The sequence below is a fragment of the Sus scrofa genome, chromosome 15 (assembly GCF_000003025.6).
Source record: "Sus scrofa isolate TJ Tabasco breed Duroc chromosome 15, Sscrofa11.1, whole genome shotgun sequence".
In the NCBI taxonomy this organism is placed as follows: domain Eukaryota; kingdom Metazoa; phylum Chordata; class Mammalia; order Artiodactyla; family Suidae; genus Sus; species Sus scrofa.
Window position 1 is genome coordinate 4,028,666 of NC_010457.5, and position 21,857 is coordinate 4,050,522.

The window sequence follows — 21,857 nt, forward strand, 5'->3', positions numbered from 1 at the left end:
ATTGTGAAAGTTAAGAACCTCTGCCAAAGGCCCTCTTTCCTCCTTACAGTATGCATTTACCCTGTACAAACTCATCTACTCTTTGTGGTTTCAGTTATGATCTATATCCTGATAAATCCTAAATCTGTGTCTTCTGCTCAGATCTCTCCTCTGATCTCCAGACCCATGTTTTAAATCTTGTTTAGACAGCAACACTTTGATGTCTTGTTTGTTTGTCTCAAACTCAAAATATCTCAACTGAATTATTCACTCCCCACCCCATATAACCTGCTTTTACTACTGCGCACCCAACAAATTACTAAATTCTAACAACTATACCCCCTTTTGTAAATAATTTATTTATATATATATTTTTTCTACTGTACAGCATGGTGACCCAGTTACACATACATGTATACATTTATTTTTTCTCACATTAAGTGTTCCATCATAAGTGACTAGACAGAGTTCCCAGGGCTATACAGCAAGATCCCATTGCCAATCCATCCCAAATGCAACATTCTGCATCTATTTACCCCAAGCGCCCAGTCCCTCCCACTCCCTCCCCTTCCCCCTTGGCAACCACAAGTCTATTAACTATACCTCTTAAATATCTCCTCAATCTATTTCTTTTCTATTCTTCTTTACATTACTTTATTACATTATTCTACTCACCTTACTCAAACTGTATATTAACTATACCTCTTAAATATCTCCTCAATCTATTTCTTTTCTATTCTTCTTTACATTACTTTATTACATTATTCTACTCACCTTACTCAAACTTTATCATGCTATAAACCTTCCAATGGCTTCTCCTTGCCTTAAGAACAATTTTTAAATACCTTAAAATGGCTTTTAAAGTCCTTCAAGACTGTATCCCTACCTGCCTTCCCCTTACATTCAAAGTTCAAATAATGAACTCAACTTCAATTCTTTGAAGTGCCATCCTTCTCTTTCTTCTAAACATTGGTACAAGATTATTTCTACCTGAGATAATCCATCTCTTCTGGTCTAACTACTTATTTTTCAGGTTTCAGTCAAATGCCATGGCTTCCGGGGAATCCTTTTCTAAATTGTCCAATTGTGGTAAAGACCAGTGGTAGAGTTTGTGCTCAACAAATAGTCAAATGTACCTCCCTCTGCATTTTCTAGCATGCCTTCCAGTAAGGTTGGGGGAATGTGGTTAGTTTCTGGTCAGTAAGATGTGGGGGAGAAGGATGTAAACCACTTACAGGACTGTCTTTAATAAACATGTCCAATTCTCTACCTCCTACTTTCTCTGTCATGACACCTGAAGAAGCCACATGTTTCTGCAAGATGGAGGAACAGTGCCTGACAGAAACTGGACATTACTTGTGTGAAAAATTCCTTGTGTGATAAATCATTGAGATTTCTGGGTTAATTTGCTACCAAGCTTAACCGAGGCTACACTTAATAATAATAACACAGGGCTGCAGTTACCTACTCCCACAGGACTCCTCTACTACTTAGCACAGTTTGTTATTGCTTATCTGTCTGATTGTCCTGCTATTAGCATTTTAAGAAAAAGTTTTGTGCTTCTTCTGCTCACTGCCTTCTCAATAGAATCTAGCATAGTGCTTGAAACAGAAGATACTGAGAAAATATTTTAGTACATGAATGAATGGACCAATATAACCTACTGTTTAATAGAAAACTATTAGTATCACCATTTTGAACTTATAAGTAGTAATATACACCAGATATTTTATCTGCCAGTGTTTTTTATATAGCTTTTATTTTTTAGTTAAAAGCAGCTATATGTATTTTGTATCCTGTTTCATTTTTTTTCACTCAACATGTACCCAAACATTTCCAATTTTTGGACATTCAGATGGTTTCCTGCAAACAATTTTAGATGCAAGATAGGTTCTATCCTTGTTCAGCTTACCTTCTGAAGAATTTCTCCCACATTTTAAAGCTTTCGTTTTCTTATATCCTATAACTTTATGTTAAAATTCTTCTATCTTTATGGTATGCCTTGCTAGAGGCCTTGAATTGATGAAACACTGATAGTATGTATTCAGTTTTCAATGGAGGAAAATTGAAGCTATCAATTCCAAAACAAAGGGTACTACTAGATACTGCATAACAAGACATCCAAACAAACAAAACTTAAAACTAATTATATTACAATTAAGAGGAACATAACAAAATTGGAGAAGTAGCATTGACTCTGATGATGCTCTTGCTTCTCCCCCCACATCACCATAATTCTCCAAAGGTAACTGAAATTTTGATTCCAAGAACAGTAAGAACCAAGGAAAGCACAATGCTTGGCATTGGAAGATCCAAGTTCAACTTCTGGCCACTTCATTTAGTAGCTGTATGACCTTACACATATCTCTATTTCTATTATTTTTGAGAGGGGTGTGTCTCTTTCTGAAGCATGGTTTCTCATTCTAACACTACTGATATTTTAGGCTGGATTACTCTTTGTTGTTGGGGGCTGTCTTGGGCACTATAAGAAGGTTAGCAGCCTATCTGACCTCTACCCACTAGATGCCAGTAGTAAAATCCTAATACTCTCAGGTGAAGGCAATAAAAATATCTTCAAACACTGTGAAATGTGCTATGAGGGATTGAGAACCACTGCTTTAAGATAAGAAAGAATAATACTTTATAGTTTTATAGCTTTCTTATTTCAGCAATTCATCCCCAAATTATCAGGTTAAATATTTATAGTCTGCATCACTTCTTTTTCCTTCTCTGTTCTCTTCTAATTTTCTTTTAAGTGTCAAAAGCACACCAAAGAAGAAAGAAAATGGAAAAGTATAAATATTAAAGTGATTATGCCATTTTGTCCTGGGGTAATTAAAAATTGATAACATTCTTCTTTTAACTTTTTTTTTTTTTTTTTCTTTTTAGGGCTGCACCTGTGGTGTATGGAGGTTCCCAGGCTAGGGATTGAATCAGAGCTGCAGCTGCTGGCCTATGCCACAGCCACACAATGTGGGATCCGAGCTGTGCCACAGCCCATGGCAAAGCCGGATCCTTAACCCAGGGATCGAACCTGCATCCTCATGGACCCTAGTTGGGGTCGTTAACTGTTGAGCTACAAAGGGAACTCCCCTCTTTTAACTCTTACCAGGATTCCAATTAGTTTTCTATATTCTCTTTTAAGAAGAAAAGGGTATTTCAATTTCCCTTCTCCCACACATGGCCATTTAAAAGGTGGCCTTAGAGCTTGGGAATCTCAACTAACATTTAACACTGAAAATGCTTGCTCATTTTGAAATTTTTTTCCCCAAGTCTGCTGAAGGTAGCAAAAAGACTTGAAAAATAATCTAACTCATAGTAATGGAATTAATTTATAAATCTGGATTATGCATAGAAACATGTATTGTTCATAAGTAACTTGTATTTATACTATACTACACACTCTACACTTCATAAATGTTAAATCTAATTACTAAATGTTCCCATCTTTTATAAGAAATAAACTTTCAGCACCTAAAATCGAGGTCTTCATATAAAAGTAGTTCCTTAAGACAGCCTATATTACTAAAGCACCTTAACTCTAACTAAATCAAACGTACTTTTCACTTAAAGACAGATTGTATATGTATTAAAGGGATTAAATAATGCAGCCAAAAATATAAAATGATAAGCGGTCAGCTATAAATCATTTCTTAGCAATTACATTTAATTTTGTATTCCCTTCAAGATCCGATGTGGAAATAACATAAGGAAGTAGTTTTAATTTCTAAAGCAATAGAACAGGGGAAAATTTGTTCACTTTCAAATACTTCTTTAAATAATGTTATCTTAATATTCACTGTGTTCTTTCGAAAATTTTAAAATGAACATTTCTATGGCAAACAACATTTTCCCACCTGTTAAAAGGGTTGCTGAATCTGGATTTCTTAATTGTGATCCAACAATTTCAAGTGATTAGGCATATGCTGAGAGTAATGTTAACCTTTTAAACTATATTTAGTGAGCAAAGAGCATAGCTTTCCATAATTTTATTTATTCATTTATTATTTATATGCCGCTAGCTTCCCGTAATGATTTAAGATGATTCACCTGGTCTTTTGTACATTGGCATTAGAAGGCAGCACTGAATGGTAGAAAAAGCACTGGCTTTGAAATCAGACACAGTTCTGTTTGAATCCTATCTCAGGCATAATACCTACCGATTTTGGTCAAGTCACTTATTGAACTCTCTGTGTAGCAGATTCTATACCTATTAGAAGCTACACCCTTTTTCCTCTTCAAAAATGATTAGTTAGACCTACAGAAAATTAAGCATGTTATTTTTCCTAGTATTCTCTTCTAGATCAAAAAAGATAAGGCTTTGGTACTGTGCCTGATAGAAAAAACATCGATATCTCAAAATGTCAATGCAAATGCCATTTTGGATTCTTTGAAAAACAAAACAAACAAAAAAAACTACTTCATATGTACCCATACTACTAAACTTAGTTAAATACTACTTAATGGGTACATATGAAATGACAGTAGAAATTACTATTTCGAGACAGATGCAATTGAAGGGGGGATTGCGAAAATATTTTAAAGTCCTTGAGTAAACCTTCAGTTTAGAGCAGTAGTCTTCAAATACAGGACTTTGTACTGAATTTTCCTTCTAATAGACCTATAGGAGATACTAAACTGTACTAATCCTTAGAATGCCAATGCACTTCTTTGATCAAGCTTTGTTTACGACTTATTAAAAGATTAGTTACTCCTTGGAACAGTTGGTCTCAAAGTAGATTCAAAGAAATTTCTTCATGGAGTTCCCATCGTGGCTCAGTGGTTAATGAACCTAACTAAGAACCATGAGGTTGCGGGTTCGATCCCTGCCCTTGCTCAGTGGGTTAAGGATCCGGCGTTGCCGTGAGCTGTGGTGTAGGTTGCAGAAGCGGCTCGGATCCCGTGTGGCTCTGGTGTAGGCCAGAGGCTACATCTCTGATTCAACTCCTAGCCTGGGAATCTCCATATGCTGCAGAAGTGGCCTTAGAAATGGCAAAAGACAAAAAAAATATTCTTCAGAAATAAGGAAATACTAATTTTAAAAACACTTTTGAAAGATCCTATTGCAGCTCAGTGGTTAACAAACCAGACTAGTATCCATGAAGACATGGGTTTAATTCCTGCCTTGCTCAGTAGGTGAAGGATCTGGTGTTGCCGTGAGCTGTGGTGTAGGTGGCAGATGCGGCTTAAATCTCATGTTATTGTGGCTGTGGCCTAGGCCAGTGGCTACAGCTCTGATTCGACCCCTTGCCTGGTAACCTCCACATGCTGAAGGTGCGGCCCTAAAAAAAAGAAAAGGAAAAGAAAAAGGGAGAGAGACAAAAAAAAAAAAAAAAAAATACTTTTGGAAGCTGAATCTTAAGATATCTAAGCAGACAAAATTATGTCCTCGATTCACTGAATTAGCTTTACTGTCATTAGAGTTGCATACTTTTGAAACTTCTATATGTGTGAAGATTTAAGGAATATATTGCTAACTCATGCGCAGAAAAAAAATACTTTTCAAACATGGTAATCTGGCTTAAAAGCAAAAAAACCCTAAACTTATTCTGACAACTGATCGGTAAAAAGGAATGTATAAATCAGCAGTTCAGCATCAGGATCACACCTGGTGGGCTTATTAGAAGAGACTGTGAGGCCCCACCCCCAGCGTTTCTGATTCAAAGGTCTTGGGTAGGTCTTTGGAATTTGCTTTTCTAGTAAATTTCCAGGTGATGCTGATGCTGCTAGCCAGGTTATTTTAGAAGGCTTTGAGAAGCACTGATCCAAATTATCTCTAAGTCTTTATTATTCCTAGTCCTCTTTAATCTGAATAATTTATTATTTTTCTAGACACAGTTCATTCATTTATTCCTACAGCTATTTCTTGGCCAGGCAGTCCAAGGTTCTCGTGATTAAGTGGTGAGCAAGACAGACAAGGTTCCTGCTCTCACAGAGATTACATTATTCTAATAGGTAAAGGGAGAGGGGAGATAAACATGTAAATAAACAGGAAAATCTTGGATAGCGGTAGGTGCTATAAGCAGAAAGTAAGGTAATTAATCCCCATTTCTTTGGATTTGGCAGTGGTTGGAGAAGACCTCTCTGAGGAGTTGACATTTACGCTGAGATATGACTAGCAGGAGCCAGCTATGGAAAGCCTGAAGGGAAGAGCATTCTAGGTAGAGGAAACAACTTGTGTAATGTTCTAAAGGAAGAGGAACAAGTGTGGTGTGTCAAGAAACAGGTTAACTTGGATTACAAGTGAGGGTGGATAGTTAGGGGCCCATTCAATCACATAGCCTCATTTGGGCTGGGACAAATAGTTTGGAAAGTTTTCTGTAACTGAAGAGCTCCAGTACCCCAAACTGATAAATTTTGCCATTTGAGCACAAATAATGAAGACTATAATTAATCTGATAGCATTCTATCTATAATAAAAGCTCTCACTGTCTCATTACATAAACAACTGAATATACTGCTAATCAGTCAAAGGATGGTGCCAATATCAGTAGACGTGGGCTAAGAAATTTAGGGCTAAAAACAAAAGTCAGAGGTTCAGAAGGCTCCTCTACTCACTTTCTGCTTTCAGGAGCTTGTCTGACTTGAAGTTGTTAGACTGCACCTTCTGTTATTTGAGAATTTATATTCTCCTCTCTAGCGTAGCTAATTTTCTGCCTGAAGTTCTGTGTTTGCTGAGATCCTCATTATCTGTCACCTCTTATCAGCCAAGATCAACTTTGGTCCCTGGCTTCTCTTGGCCTGCCTCATCCTGTGCCGCTGGTAGCAAAAGAAGTGCTGTTACCCTTCTCAAAGTATTGGTTTACAGTTATAAAATATGCCTACCTTCTACATTTTCTCTTCACAGATCTCTCCATCAACTTCCATAATCAAATAAAATGTAAGCCATTAGCCAAATATTTTGAAAAAAGGTGAAAATGTTATATTAGAAAAAAGGTAAAGAAAAAATTTAAAGACAGTCAAAAGTATTTAATACAATGCTGTAAAAACCTATTGTCATTAACGGTGTATCAATTTTCAACCTAAAGAATAATGATGGCAACAAGAAAATATCAGTAGTAGGAGGTAGGGGATAGGAGAATAGATTGCTTTAAGAATGAGAGGAAAAACACCTCACGGGGGGAAAAAAAAACAGCCACTGTAAAATATTCTACAAATAGTAACAAGATATCCTGTATTAACATGATGGCTTTCTTCCAATGAATTCATGGTGATATATTCTTTTAAAAGGAAAACAGTTTTTTGGTTTTTTTAATAAGATGAGCCAATATAGGGTAAGTGCGAATCACTCTTAAAAGTACACATGTACACAATGAAAGTTAATCACTTGGTTATAAAAACAAAAACAAGATAAAAAAGAGTCTATTAAATATGTTGGTTTTTTTATCTGTGACAAAGATTTTAATAGGCTTCAGTCTCCACTGAAGTATCAAAGTAATGATGAAAAATTTATACTGAAATAACTTAGAAATCAAGAAACAATGTACTGAAATATTTAAATATTTTTAAAAGTTATATTTTAAGAGGTAGAAAATAAGGGTAAATACTACCTTAGATCTGTCAAAACTGCTTTATATATCCAATGGCTATTATGATACAGTACCTTTTGTTTTATGTCTTTGTTTTTGGAATATTTAAATTCTGGTTGGGTAGAACTTTATAATCCCAATATAAAGATGAAGTTTCAAGGTAGGCATGTCACAGGAAGGTGGTGGCATCCTATTTGAGAATAGAAGCATGGAAAAAGTTAAGTCATTTGCCCAGTATCAATGGCAAAAAAGGGCAGGGATCTTGTTATTTGACTTCAAGTCCCATGCTTTTAAGTACTACATAAATCTGTATTCTACAAAATGAAACTGTTAAACTGCAAACAGGCAAAAAAGACTTATATAGTATTTCTAAACCAGGTCTTCAATTACTTTGTGTAATCTGTACCTAGCAGAAAGAGTTTCCTGAGAGTAAAAATGTGAAGGATTAAAAAATATTTTTCTTTAATTATACAATGAATAAAAAGAGAAATATTTTAATAAGGGTAGAAGGGAACATAGGGCCTTGACTGGGATGTTCTGTCTAATTTATAGATGAAATATGTTAAGTGAATATTATAAAGTGAAAAATATACATAATTTACTTGGGAGGAAACAAGTATGATGCCTTCTCATTTTAAAAAAAATTTAACAAAGAAAATATATCTACTGACTTTCAGAGGTTACAATTTAAAATAAAAAAATAATACTAATATGCAGTCAAGCCTTTCACAAAAATATTTTCCACCTGATAGTAAATATTTCCCAATGTTTCAAAAGTCATAATCTCTCTCATAATCACAATCAACCAACCAAAAAGTAGGTTTGTGATATGGTTAAATCTTGACTTTTGAAACTAAGATTCCATAACATTTTATACAGCAGATATACTGGATGTTTAATAAGGGCAAAGGGGGAATGCAAATTTTATAAATTTAACTTTTGATTAATTTCAAATGTGATAGAAATCAGCTAACATGAGCCACAAGAGTTCAGATTCTGGGACAGAACAGACTTGAATTTAAACCTCCACCCTCTGAAAAACTATGGGCAAGCAACTTAACTTCTTTGTGCCCATTTTTTCATAAATTTGTTGTGAGGATCATAGGAAATCATGCCTATAATGGACAAAAGCACAATGCCTAATGAGTATAGGTTTTAATTATTATTATTTTTTTAGGCAAGCAAAGTCTTTATTATGAGAAAACAAACAGCTCCCAGGACAGCTGGGAGGGGGAAGAAGAGTCACCCCCTCTATTGTCCTATAGGGGTTTTTATTATTAACATGACTTTTATAGGGGCTACTCATTTTGTTGGACACATGCAAAATGGTCTTGCAGTTGTGCCAAGGCTACCAGAAAAAAGAAAAGATTATTCCTTTTGGGGTTGTAAATGAACAAGAAATTTCTGTAATAAAAGCCTTTTTCCCCTGAAATCACATGCAGATTAAGTAATGGAAGTAAGTGTGAGGTTACGTTTTATCTTTCAACTGGGGAGAAAACTCCCTACGGTTTTGGACCATGTTTGCTCCTTTTACCTTTTACCCTAACACCCTGCACAGCTCTGGTGCATGATACTGACTCAATAAATGTCTGTTGAATGACTGAATAGGTATAAGAATGAGCTAATGTAAATCATCAAAGATAGAGAAGGGCCAAAAGATGAATAATGGGAACTAGGACCATCTGAAATGAAGAACAGTCCACAATGAGATGCTCGTGGTCCTGGGCAAATGGCAAAAATCTGAGGAGTTTATAGAGAACCTGTCAGAGCCAAAAGCAACAGAGAGACTTGAAGGAAGCTTGACACGGAGGTGGGTATGTGCCCTAGAAAAGGAACGTTATCACAGAAAACACTGAATGAGTGACAAGAATTAGAAAACTCATGTTTCATATTGACAGACCCTCTCATATAAACATTCCAGTGGTTCTGGAGAGAGCAGTCTCAGCCTAAAATTTTAGAGATGTAGGACTAGAGAAAGGAATATACTTTGATGAAGTTTAGAGGATTCATGAAAAATGCCTCTGGCTTTGGCACATGAAGTGTGAAAAATTTCCTTAAAGAGGAAAGAAGCATGGTAGGACACAGCAAACAAAAAGAATGAGACTATAGAACAAATGAAAATGGAAAAATTCAGAAGACTCTAAAAAAATTATTTACACATCACATTGAAGTTAATAAAAGGAAATAATGAGTATGTTGGCTGAGAGGAAGATTAAATGATTTACCTATAATCAATTAATCAAATTAATGCAATCACTTTCAAAAAGAGTAGTTACTGTTATTTTGTATGGTTTGTGTGCTAAGATACCTGAAATTCCGCCACAAAAGCATGAGTGATAGTGCAGTGAGCACTATGTGGAAGAAATAGAAGGATGAGTACAATGACCTTGAGGTAGCCCCAGAGTAGAGTGCATCAGGCCATCTAAGCATGCAAAGAACAATCTAGGAAGCCTTCTGAGTGCCTGGCATCTTGGGTTTTGCTGCAATACAGGGTCCATTTATAGAAAGCAGATTAGGATTTATAGGGTGTGTCTAACACTTCTCTCTTTTTTTTTTTTTTTTTTTTTTGGTCTTTTTAGGGCCACACCCAAGGTATATGGAGGTTCCCAGGCTTGGGGTCGAATCAGAGCCGCAGCTGCTGGCCAACACCACAGCCCCAGCAACACCAGATCTGAGTCGTGTCTGTGACCTACACTACAGTTGATGGCAATGGCTGGACCTTTAAACCACTGAGAGAGGCCAGAGATTGAACCTACAACCTCGTGCTTCCCAGTGAGATTCATTTCCACTGTGCCATGATGCGAAATCCCTCTCTGCCTTTCTTAATGTATGGTAGTCTTTTGGTATTTGCAGAATAATGGTTCCAGGACCCACTGAGGATCTACAAATGCTCAAATTCCATAGTTGGCCCTCTGTATCCATGGATGTGGAACCCACCAATACTGAGGGCCAACTGTACTCTCATTCTTCCTCAGAGTCAGATGTTTTGCTATGAGTGATGGAAATATATATAACTGCTTAACAGGGTTGATTTTGCTTGGCTTCACGTGGATACATTCTCTATAGTTCAAGTTTCTTTAATACTTGTGACAAATTTCACAGTCCCCTGGTTTTACAGCTTAAACTAGGGGAAATGGTAGGGGACAGGCAACATCAGTAATTTATAATGTAACATAATTAATTAGGAGTTAATTGCATATCTCATGTGTTATTTGCTTATTCAACATATATTCATTGTGCTCCTACTATATCCCAGAAATGATTCTAAATGCTTAAGGATGCAACAATCTAAAAAGACAGAAAAGAACCCCATTCTCATAGTTTTTATTTAGGTGTTTGGGGGAATGCTGATGCTTGAAGAAGAAAATAAACAAGTTGACATCTATTTAACCACTTTTACACTGCTAGCACCCTGACACAGTAAGCCACGAGCTGCTTCTTATACTGAACTATACACCAAAGAAAGTATGGTCTTTCGAGTACATGAATTATCCTTACATTTAATATAAGTGCCTTTGAAACATTTGCCATAATTAGAAACAGCAAATGCTTTCTATATTTAATCCTAGCTTCTTTTAATACATTTTGTAAAAACATATTTATTCTCATCATAAATGTAACAACCATATTACAGAAATATTGGAATCTAGAAGAGAGAAAAAAAGGGCCCTAATCTTAGCAACTTAAAACAATCATTCGGGATTTCGCTACATTACCTTCTAACATTTTTAATGTTTAAATAGTTGGATATTTACATAGTTGTAATTATAATATGCAATAATTTTGAATATTTTTATTTGATTTTAAGCATTTTTCCTTTCTTCACAATTTTTGTTTACTTTAAAATTCAGGAGATCCACAAATTAGCAAAAGAAACACATATGTATTTATCTTTCTCCCAAATCACCTAAAAATCTTAAAAATGTAAGTAAAACATCTATTTTAAGCCTAACTAGTCTTTAAATTGAGACTCCATTCTAAAATTTTAAGCCTAAAGTATGCTAGGTTAAAATATGATGCTAGAAGTATTGTTCAAGTATTATTAATATAATAAATGTTGTATTTACATTACAACACATTTGTACTTTAGATTTGCTGTTAAAGTTAATGGCAAAATCAATGAGGTCATTTTTTGTAATAATAACCATTTATTTATCAATTATTAAAATACTAGGTTCCAAAAATATAACTCACAAGTTCAGAAAACTAATGAATCACACTTTTTAAAGAAAGGAATATTTATTCAAATTAAAACTTCTGCTTCTCTCATGACTCAATATTCCTGGATCTTTTTTTTTTTTTTTTTTTTAGTTTTTTTAGTTTTTTTGTCTTTTTAGGGCCACACATGCGGCATATGGAAGTTCCCAGACTAGGGGGTCAAATCAGAGCCACAGCTGCTGGCCTACACCACAGCCACAGCAAGAAAGGATCCAAGCCACGTCTGTGACCTATACCACAGCTCACGGCAACGCTGGATCCTTAACCCACTGAGCGAGGCCAGGGATCAAACCTGAGTCCTCATGGATACTAGTCAGATTTGTTTCTGCTAAGCCACGATGGGAACTCCTCCTGGATCATTTTTTGAAGTTAGCTGAAACTTGCCATCTATAGAAGACATGTTTACAACTAAGCACAGAACACAATGAGTTTCTGTACATTTTATTGAAGGTTATGATTTTAATACATCTCTTGCATTGCAAGATATAAATGCCTCAGCTGGACCAGTACTTACTCATCATTTTAAGTCATGGACATCTATTTGCTATAACTGAGGGAAAGATTAATCACTTGTCTCTAATTCAGTTATCTTCAGACTTCACCTTCATTTCAATTTTAAATTTCCTTTACATTAGAAGACTAAAGGTTTTTCTTCTGTTTTGACTTTGTTTTAATAATTTCAAAAGAAGCACTAGAGATAGTGTTTAATAACATGACAACATGGTTTATTGAATTAAAATTAAATGAGTTTCAGGGGTCTGGACACTAATGAAAATGGGCTAAGGCAAGTTTTAGTAGGCAGGAAAGTGGTCACTATAGCTGAAATAGGGATGCCATGGATAGACAGAGACTGCCTCTTTGACTTGAGAATTTCAGACACACAGAAAATGGCATATTTTCTATATTCATCCACTACCCAAAAATATTCTAAGAAGTTTTACTTTCTCTAGTTTGTATTATTACAACTGACTACACTTCTCTAACCCAATAACCTTAGGGGTGGTTACTCCCACTAGCACTACTGTCATTCTCTAAAACGTTTGAAAGTCACTGATATAAGATAGGATGAACGAAGTTAGGTCAAATCTAGTACTCAGGATAATAGCAACATAAAGCTGATGGTTTTGACATTGGAAGATAGAGCCAAATTATTAATAATTCTGCTGAAATTCCAGGTCAGCATTTTATGAATTAACTGGCCGAGGTGGCAATGAATAATTTCAGACACTTGATCATTTCAATTTTGTTTTAAAAACTTTAATGAGGTTGACCTGAAAATATATTTCAGTGAGTTACTCAAAATGAAGACAGAAAAGCTAAAAATTGAGAATAGATGAGAAAGATGAGTCAACAATACTGAATATTATTTTTTCTTTCAATGTGTCTTGAAAAGTTAGGTATATGGTCATTTGTTCCAGTCTGTGTAGCATTCATCTCCATGAATATTTTTATGATAAAATATCGTGATAGTTAATAAAATATTGACAGTAATTATACACCTATTCTTTTATGATATTAAATTTTCCAACACAATGACAGGATTATCAGCTGATTCCAAATTATAGCTGTGATACCCAGTTACGTGAAACTGGGTATTCACAATTAGCATTAACCAAAAGAAATTCACAATTACCAACAAAAAGCTAAATCTGAAAAGCAGAAATTAGACACATGAAAGGATCAAAGGATGTGTGTTTAAAGAAATATGGGATTATACATTTACACTAGACTATTTTAGCTGCTGTACAAAGGGCAGTCAGTCCCATGACCTTGTTATATAATGGTACATTTGCAGTGGCTAAGTTGTAGGGCAGTTCAGTTAATGCAAATTAACAATAAAATGCTGACATAAGGAAAAGGTGATTTTAAATTATAATCTCAGAATTACATATAGCAGCAGTCAACAGCCATGGAAAGTAGATCATACATAACCCATAGTAAATACTGGCACATTTGGTGTATTTAGAGCAATCTGCTGGTCCTCAAACAAATAGAAGGCTGGTAAAATACATAAAGTAAACAAGTGTACACAGGACATTCAGTATACAAGCTCTGAATCTAATCAGAGTTACTGGAATCATAGACCAAAGCCTTGTCTGTCATCCAGTCATAGCCATAAAACTAGAAAGAGCCTTAGGAATCACTTGAAAAAAATATGCTTGCAATTGTTAAGAAAACAAACTCTATTCCTTGTAAAATAGTAGAGAGTAATGTTTAAGGACTCAAGCTCTGAAGCTCCAGATTTGAATGAGAATATTCCACAAATCTATAAAAATTTGGTTCCTATATATATATAGACTGTTGTTAAACAGATGTTTTTGGCATTCACAATCTACAGTTCACATATTAGAATACTTTATGTGAATCCTAAAAGTGGTGGGAATCTGTCACAGTTCTATAATCCAAAATGCAAAAAAAAAAAAAAAAAAAAAAAAATGGGGCTACAACTGAATTGACCTCTGAGAGTTAATACGAGACTGTAATAAGTGTAAGCTCAAGGCATCTTTTCTCTCCACGTGATATAAAAGTTATATATTTTGGAGCCTTTTCCACCAAAATTGCTTTAGAATAAACCAGATATGTTTTATACAATTCTCTTCCTCTCAATCTGAAGACTACCCTCTTCCTTTATTTTTTATTTATTTTTTGCTCTTTTTAGGGCCATACTTGTAGCATGTGGAGGTTCCCAGGCTAGTGGTTGAATCAGAGCTGTAGCCGTTGGCCTAAAGCACAGCCACAGCAACACCAGATCCTTAACCCACCAAGTGAGGGCAGGGATCGAACCTGCGTCCTCATGGATACTAGTCAGATTTGTTTCCACTGAGCCGCAATGGGAACTCCTGTTCCTTTATTTTGAATTTGAAGTACCAGGAGTGACTTTTCATTTGTCCTTCTATATTAAGTGCCTCTTTCATAGTAGGGACTTTAATATATAGGATTTGATTCCCATATACTTTGAACCTCAGCCCCTTGTTCAGTTTAAGAAGTATCTGCAATTATAATCCTTAATTGAGAAGCCCAGTCCATAGAATGGAAAATTTTTTTAAAAAATCTGATTTTATGTGTACTTCCATCCACTGCCCTTGATTTCTAAAGTCTATAAAGTTTAGGTTCTATTTCTCCAAGGAAGCAGATATCCTCATGGTGCTTTACTTCCTGTTCCCAAACAAATCATTACTTTAACATCTAAATATATACATTTTAGGGCTCTGACCTTCTTGTGACTACCTAACTATGCATTAAAATTAATACAGATCCTATGTCTCCAATGCCCAGTAATAACACCCCTCAAGATGACAATAAAATCAGCACTCCAGCAACACAGAAAAAGATTTATATTTCCACAGAAATGTAGTATCAGATCAAACAAAAGGCACACTGTTGAGATGTCCTGGCCTTTCAAGTTCACTGTGTGTCTTTTATCTGACAATGAGCTAAATAATACTTAGTTTGAGGAGCATCAAATTTATGAACAGATGTTGCAGAACACAGGTCAGCAAAGTTTTTTACTGTAAAGGGTCATACAGTAAATATTTTAGGCTGTGTGGGCCACTTACAGTCTCTGCTGCATATTCCTTTTTGTTCATTTGTTTTTTCAATCCTTTAAAAATGTAATACATTTTTAGCTTAAGGGCCATATAAAACCAGGCTGCAAGCCAGATCTGGCCTGTGGGTGATACTTTGCTGATTCCTAATATAGAAAATAACCTGCTTCTTGTCTCTACTAGACTCTGAGAACCTAGAGAAGAGGGATGCAAAATGATCAGTTCACTTTAATATTTCCACTGTATAGTACAGTGAAATGCACAAGGCATCCATTCAATAAATATGTGATTAATGAATGAATAAATAAGTGAATGAATGAATGGATGAATAGATTTGCCAACAGTCCAGTGATAGAATTATTACTTACAATATTTACTTGTCCTGCTTACCAATAGCTAGTTCTTTTCTCTGAGGCACATAGATGACTAATTTCACAATCTCCTTGGACTCTTTTTTTCCTCCCTTTATTTCTAGTGTGAAGATCAGCACTGATTGAAACAGTGGCTGCTCCATAAGGTCCCTAAGTGATTATTACAAGCAAAGATACCTCTGACCATTATGGACATGCAAAGAGAACAAGAAATAAACTTTGTTGTTTTAAACCACTGAGGTTTTGTGGTTTTTTTCTCACTACTTCATAATACAATCTATGCTGACTAATACACTACAAATCATATTCATCTTCAGGCTACATGCAACCTATTTTAAACTCACACCTGGATGTAATACAAAGAAGAAAGACAAAAGCATCTTCATCAGTCTGCTAAAAAAGTCAAGTGATCTTAGTTTTCAAAGTAGTTTCTAAGGGGATCTAGGGTAATCACCAACCATTCCACTTTTATTAAAGATCTATTTTCCTAACCAGAATAGGATAATCAGGATACTTACTTTCCAAGACCAGATTAGAAGACAAACTCAGAAAACAACTATATAGATGTTATTTACCATTGAATTAAGTTGGCTAATTACTAACATTTCCTGTTTTCTTGCAATGTAGATACTCTGATCATCAATACCGTATATCTGTAAGTATGTCTCATCAATTATTAATCTGGAGAGAGAAAAGCTATAGATTAAGAAACACTTTAGAGATACGTCAACCAACTGCAACATATGGATCTTATTTAAGTCAAGTAAACTGTAAAAAACCAACAAACCAATCAACCAAAAAACCCCCACAAAAAGCCAAAGTTACAACTGGAAAAATCTGAAATCTGATGTGTATGATGATAATTAAGGACTCATTCTAACTTTTTAAAGTGTGATAATGATATTAAGTTTTTTTTAAAAAATTGAGTTCCTGCTTTTAGACATACATTTAGAAATATCTATAGTTGAAAAACGTTCTAACAGCTAATGTTATAGCCTTTTCAGGACAATTATTTCCATTTCTCTTACACTAGTCTGAGCTTTCCATACAAAGGATAATGGGAAAGAAGTCAGGCAAGGGAAAAAGAGGTAGAGTTTACAGGATTCTAGACTCCCAATCTGATTTCAAACAGAGTAGATCAGTTCTTACCTTTGCCTGTGACTATTAAAAACAAAAACAAAAACCAAAAAACAAAACAAACAAAAAAACCCCAAGAAATAAACCTGACTAAATCCAGTTTATCACAGTATGCACTATAGTCCCATATCTATGGCCACTCTTTGACTCAAATATGGTCTTTAGTTGCTTATTCTACTCTGGGCTGCTTCTTCCATGAGCCTTCTTTCCCATTATCCCTTCTGACAACGCTTTTTCTACTTCACCTCTGCTGTTGCTACTATAATTACTAATTAGCAATTGACAATCCCCTATGCCTCACTGTCTTCACAAAATGCTTCCTCTGGAGATCTATTTGCCTTAATAAAAGCCCAGAGGACACCTTTCTCTGGTAGCCCTTCCTAGAGGAGGAAGTCTTTAATATTCCTAACCCCTGTATTAACATCGTAACAGAGGATGGGGGGAGTAAGAGGTTAGCATTCCTCCAGTCACTCAAGATCATTTCTAAATCATTACTGCCATATTCTCATGTAGAAAATTCAATGCCTTGGGGAATATTATTATTTTCAACTTATACCCACTAATGTGTCGTTTTCATCAAGGCAATGTTTTTAAAATATAAGAGCAAGAAAGGAAGAAGGATAAGAAAATAATTTACACAGTTTTAAATTGATTTATGAAAAAAATCACAACATTGAATTTTAATATTAACTTCAAATCGATCAATTTTAACAATGTGCCCTCCCCTTAACTCCAAGAATTTTATTTGTACACCAAGAGAAAAGGTTTAAAGAGCAGTCTGTCTTACCTATACCCTCCCGCCAGGCAACGAAAAAAAAAAAGTACAGTAAATCTAAAATTAAGACAACAGTGACCTTTTCCTCTTCTAAACTGACTTCATCAGCACAGTAGGATCTTGATCTGATCTATCTTCTCATTACAGAGTAACAAAAAATCAACACAGTGAGACTCTCACACTTTTAAGGAGAGCAGGCTATTCATATTAAATCCGAGACTAACTAAGAGACTAAAATATTTCTCTGTGAGGATTCTTGGCCAGTTCTATGGGAATGACCAAGGCCTGGGATGTGCAAAGAAACCACGATATTCACTCCTTCAGTCTATCACTTCATCTCCTATGTCATTTCTGTTAAAAGGGTAAACTTCAGAGCTGCATATGTGTGCTCCAGACATTAACAAAATAAAACAAATTTATATGTCTCAAGCAAATCAATGTGGTTTAGAAAACTTATAAAGCATACATCAACAGTTACGCCTAGTAAAGGAAACACTGCACCTAATCACACCCAACTGATCTAGCTTTCAGGGGATATGAAAATTTAGAATGATAAAACTTTTGAGTTAATAAATAAATGTGACACATTCACAATACAAGAGCCTGTCAAGAAAATTAATGCCTTATTGTCAGGGGCAATCAAGTGTCATTTTACCCAGTTTTTATACAACACTAATTCAGGTGCCCCCTTAAGAACTAAAGTGATATGTTATATGATAGTTAAATCTAAAAGCACTCAACTTACCACTCAATCAAAGCCTTGGCTGGTATATAGGTTATATCCTCAGGGGGGCGGTGGGGCGGGGGAACAATGCTAAGCCAAAACAAATGACAATGAAAGAAGCCAGTCTTTTTCTTTATGCTTTAAAACATAGATACTTTGAAAGCATTTTTTAGAAACAGAGCAAACTATGTTTATAGTTTTTAAAACAGAAATTTTACCTATAAAGACTAAAGCCTGCATTTTGGCCCATACATTTTAAAAATGTTTGATTCCTGGTAAATCAGGAATCTTTTTCATCTAAAAATATTTATCCTTAGGGATGATACTCTGAGATGCTATAATTTAGTAAAATTATTTTTAACTAAATGACTCATTTTCACAGATTTCAGGTAACTGCTATCTATGTTTACACAGTCCCATTGCCTAAAGGTGTTTGTTATCTGAATTTCAGTAAGTCTCAAGACATTATACTATATAAATGCCCATTATTATATTGGATAGTATGAGCAGGGTAGAACCTATGTTTGAATTAGCATACTGAATTCTCTAGATGCTTATAATGATTAAAATAAGAACAAATTAGTACATTTAGCTATAATTTCCTCCAGAAGAACAAGGCCTGATCATGCATGATATTTTAAGTATGTACTGCCCAAGGAACTTCAAATTTTTTCCTCATAATCTTTCAAATTTAGTATTTGATTTCATCATATTATTTTAAAACAAAACTTGATGGCAAAACTCACAGTATGTTAACCATTCATTCTATTTTTAACTAAAAAAAGTTATCTGACATAACATTGTTCTATGAAAAATTTATAGGACAAACAAATGGGCTTTGTTCTTTAAATGTGTTTAAAACAGAACAGGAATTCTATTGTGGCGCAGTGGGTTAAGGATCCGGCATTGTCACTGCAACAGGCTGGGTGGCTGCTGTGGCACTGGTTTGATCCTTGGCCCAAGTACTTCCACAAGCTGTGGGCGTGGCCAGAAAAAAAGCATTTAAAATAGAATACACTTTCAAGACAGAGAGCAGCCAGGAGAGAAATGGGTAACGCTAAATTAGTAGACAGAAAATACCTCAGATCATCTTTAATGAATAGATAGTCCAACAGGTAGAAACATATTGGACATATATATCAGCTCCAATACCATAAAGCATTGAGACCACAGTTTGAGTACCAAGGTCTATTATTTAATGACTATGTAACTGTGGACAAGTTACTTCTCCTCTCTGTATGCCAATTTTCACCAAAAAAAAGAGGATAAGAATAGTACCTATTTCACTGGATTATTGGTAGGATTAAATGAGAATATAAAGTGACTTAGCACGTCTACCTCACTAACTATGTCCCTCTGCTGCTTACATATTTCTATGCATATATACATAAATCCTCATCTATCTCTGTCTATACACACGAACACTGAAAAAATACATCACATATAAATATCTCTGTATATTTATGTGTCAGACAACTGCAGTGTGTCAGAAATAGGGAGAGAATATCATAATTTACTAGGCTGATATTTAAATAACTTATAATTCTCAATTTTTTAAACTGTTTGTCTATCACTTTGTTAAATCACTACCTGGTATTATTATCAGTTTCTAGTAACATTAAAGTTTTACACTTACAGTTTAAAAGACTATTGGATGAACAAAATAGTATTAATGTTATTTCTGTATTTCCAATTTTCACACTAGTGAAGCTGCTAGACTTTTCTATAATTCTAACAATCTGGAATGACCTAGGTAGTATCAGAGTAATGAATGGCATAAATTTAACAGTGCAACGAAAACCATCTCCAAAATATACTTTTGGACCAGATGGTGAAATGTGAACTAGAGATGGGCTGTCAAACTTTTATACCTTGTGTCTTACCCCTTTTTCTATCAAAGAACCTTGGTCTCACCATGATAAACACAGAATGGTCATTGTACCTGGGGATTTTTGTTGGTTTGTTTTTCCAGGGGTTCTTGTAGTGATTTAAATTTTAATAATTGCGGTGATACTTTTGAATAAAGCAGTTGTGATTGCTTCTCTGTCCTATTAGTAGTAAACATACTACAAATATCAAATTCCTGAAATAGATATTACATATTATCACCACAAAAAAAAAAAAAAAAAAACACTGGCTTAACAATCTTACCCTCAAAGAAGAGTGCTATGTTGCTGTAGAGAGAAGTCTTTAGGGAAACATCACATCTTTTGTCCTTTGATCTTATTCAGTATTTTTATTATTTAATTAATGAGGACATCAAAAAGATAAAGGAAAAATGGCTTGGCAATACTTTGTATAAAGAGGAACTGCTTATTGTAGAGTTTCCCACAAGCTCCTTATTATCCAGCATTGTGACACAGCTGCTAAACACAGTAACATACTACATGGTGACATTTATACAAATGCTAAATCTAAAAAAAAGCACTGGCTGGATAACCATTTACTGTGAGCTATTAAGAGAGACCTGTCAATAAGAAACAACATAAATGCCAATAATAATGGATTGATAAAAAAAAAACTATGGTTCTTTAGTATAATACTATCTTGAAATTTAAAACTGTATTGATATGAAATACATTTATGATATCAAAATGCAAAAAGGTGCTATAACAGTATGCACATCTTGATCCCATTTAAAAAATTAAAATAGAAATGGATACATCTTGGGAGTTCCCTTTGTGGCTCAGCAGAAACGAACCTGACTAGTATACGTAAGGATGCAGGTTCAATCCCTGGCCCCACTCAGTGGGTTAAGATTCTGACATTGTTGCAAGCTGTGGTATAGGCTGCAGACCTGGCTCGGATCTGGCATTGCTATGGTGTGGTGTGGGCTGGCAGCTATAGTAGCTACAATTCAATCTCTAGCCTGGGAACTTCCATATGCCACATATGCGGCTCTAAAAAATAAAAGATAGAAAAAAGAAAAAAAGAAAAAGTAAAAAAAATGGATACATCTCTGTTTCCATCTCTCTCATTTCTTCCCTCCCTCTACCTTGACATTGTATATTCACACAGGGCAACTAAAGGTATGTAATGAAAAACATGTAATGCTAATAGGGTATACCTCTGAATAACGAAATTATACATTTAGAAACTTTTATCTCATTTATACATAAATTACAATTTTTCAAATGAAAATATACATCGTTTCTGTACTATTAAAAAAAATCAAATGAATGAATCCTGCCTTAGGTAAAAAGATGAGCTTAAGTCTAAAATATTTTCTCAATTCTTAAAAATTTTAAAACCTTAGTGATATTTTCCTTTTCCTACTGGTTAACAACACAGAGCTTAAAATTATAACCAGAGAATGAAAACCTTCCTTATAAATGACCTGAAAGGTCAAATTTTAAGTATAAGAATTTAATAACTGTTAATAAAATTAAACAAACAATTAGATGAAGAATCTGTCAACTTGGTACAGAGAGCAATGATACGCAAGTAAAATAAGGTAACCACAAAGTGCTCATTAGTTATAATTATCACCCAATATCTCCTCATGTCTTAAGGTGATCCCTCATTCATAAAAACAACAGAAAAGGCACCTGTCAATGCACTATCAGTGGGAATACTTGA

General features: G+C 34.8%; 1 protein-coding gene across 16 annotated transcripts in view; it reads right to left on the reverse strand.

Moving 5' to 3' along the window:
• MBD5 (methyl-CpG binding domain protein 5) overlaps positions 1–21,857 on the reverse strand; it is a 446,601-nt gene that overhangs the window by 378,807 nt on the left and 45,937 nt on the right. The window contains exon 2 of one of the 16 annotated variants that reach the window (XM_021076103.1): positions 7,583–7,698. The exons of 14 other annotated variants lie outside the window; for them this stretch is intronic. The gene's annotated coding sequence lies outside the window, so the exon portion shown is untranslated. Of the gene's footprint in view, positions 1–7,582; positions 21,032–21,857 lie in introns of those variants that run through there. One more of the 16 variants, XM_021076102.1, reaches the window with a different exon arrangement.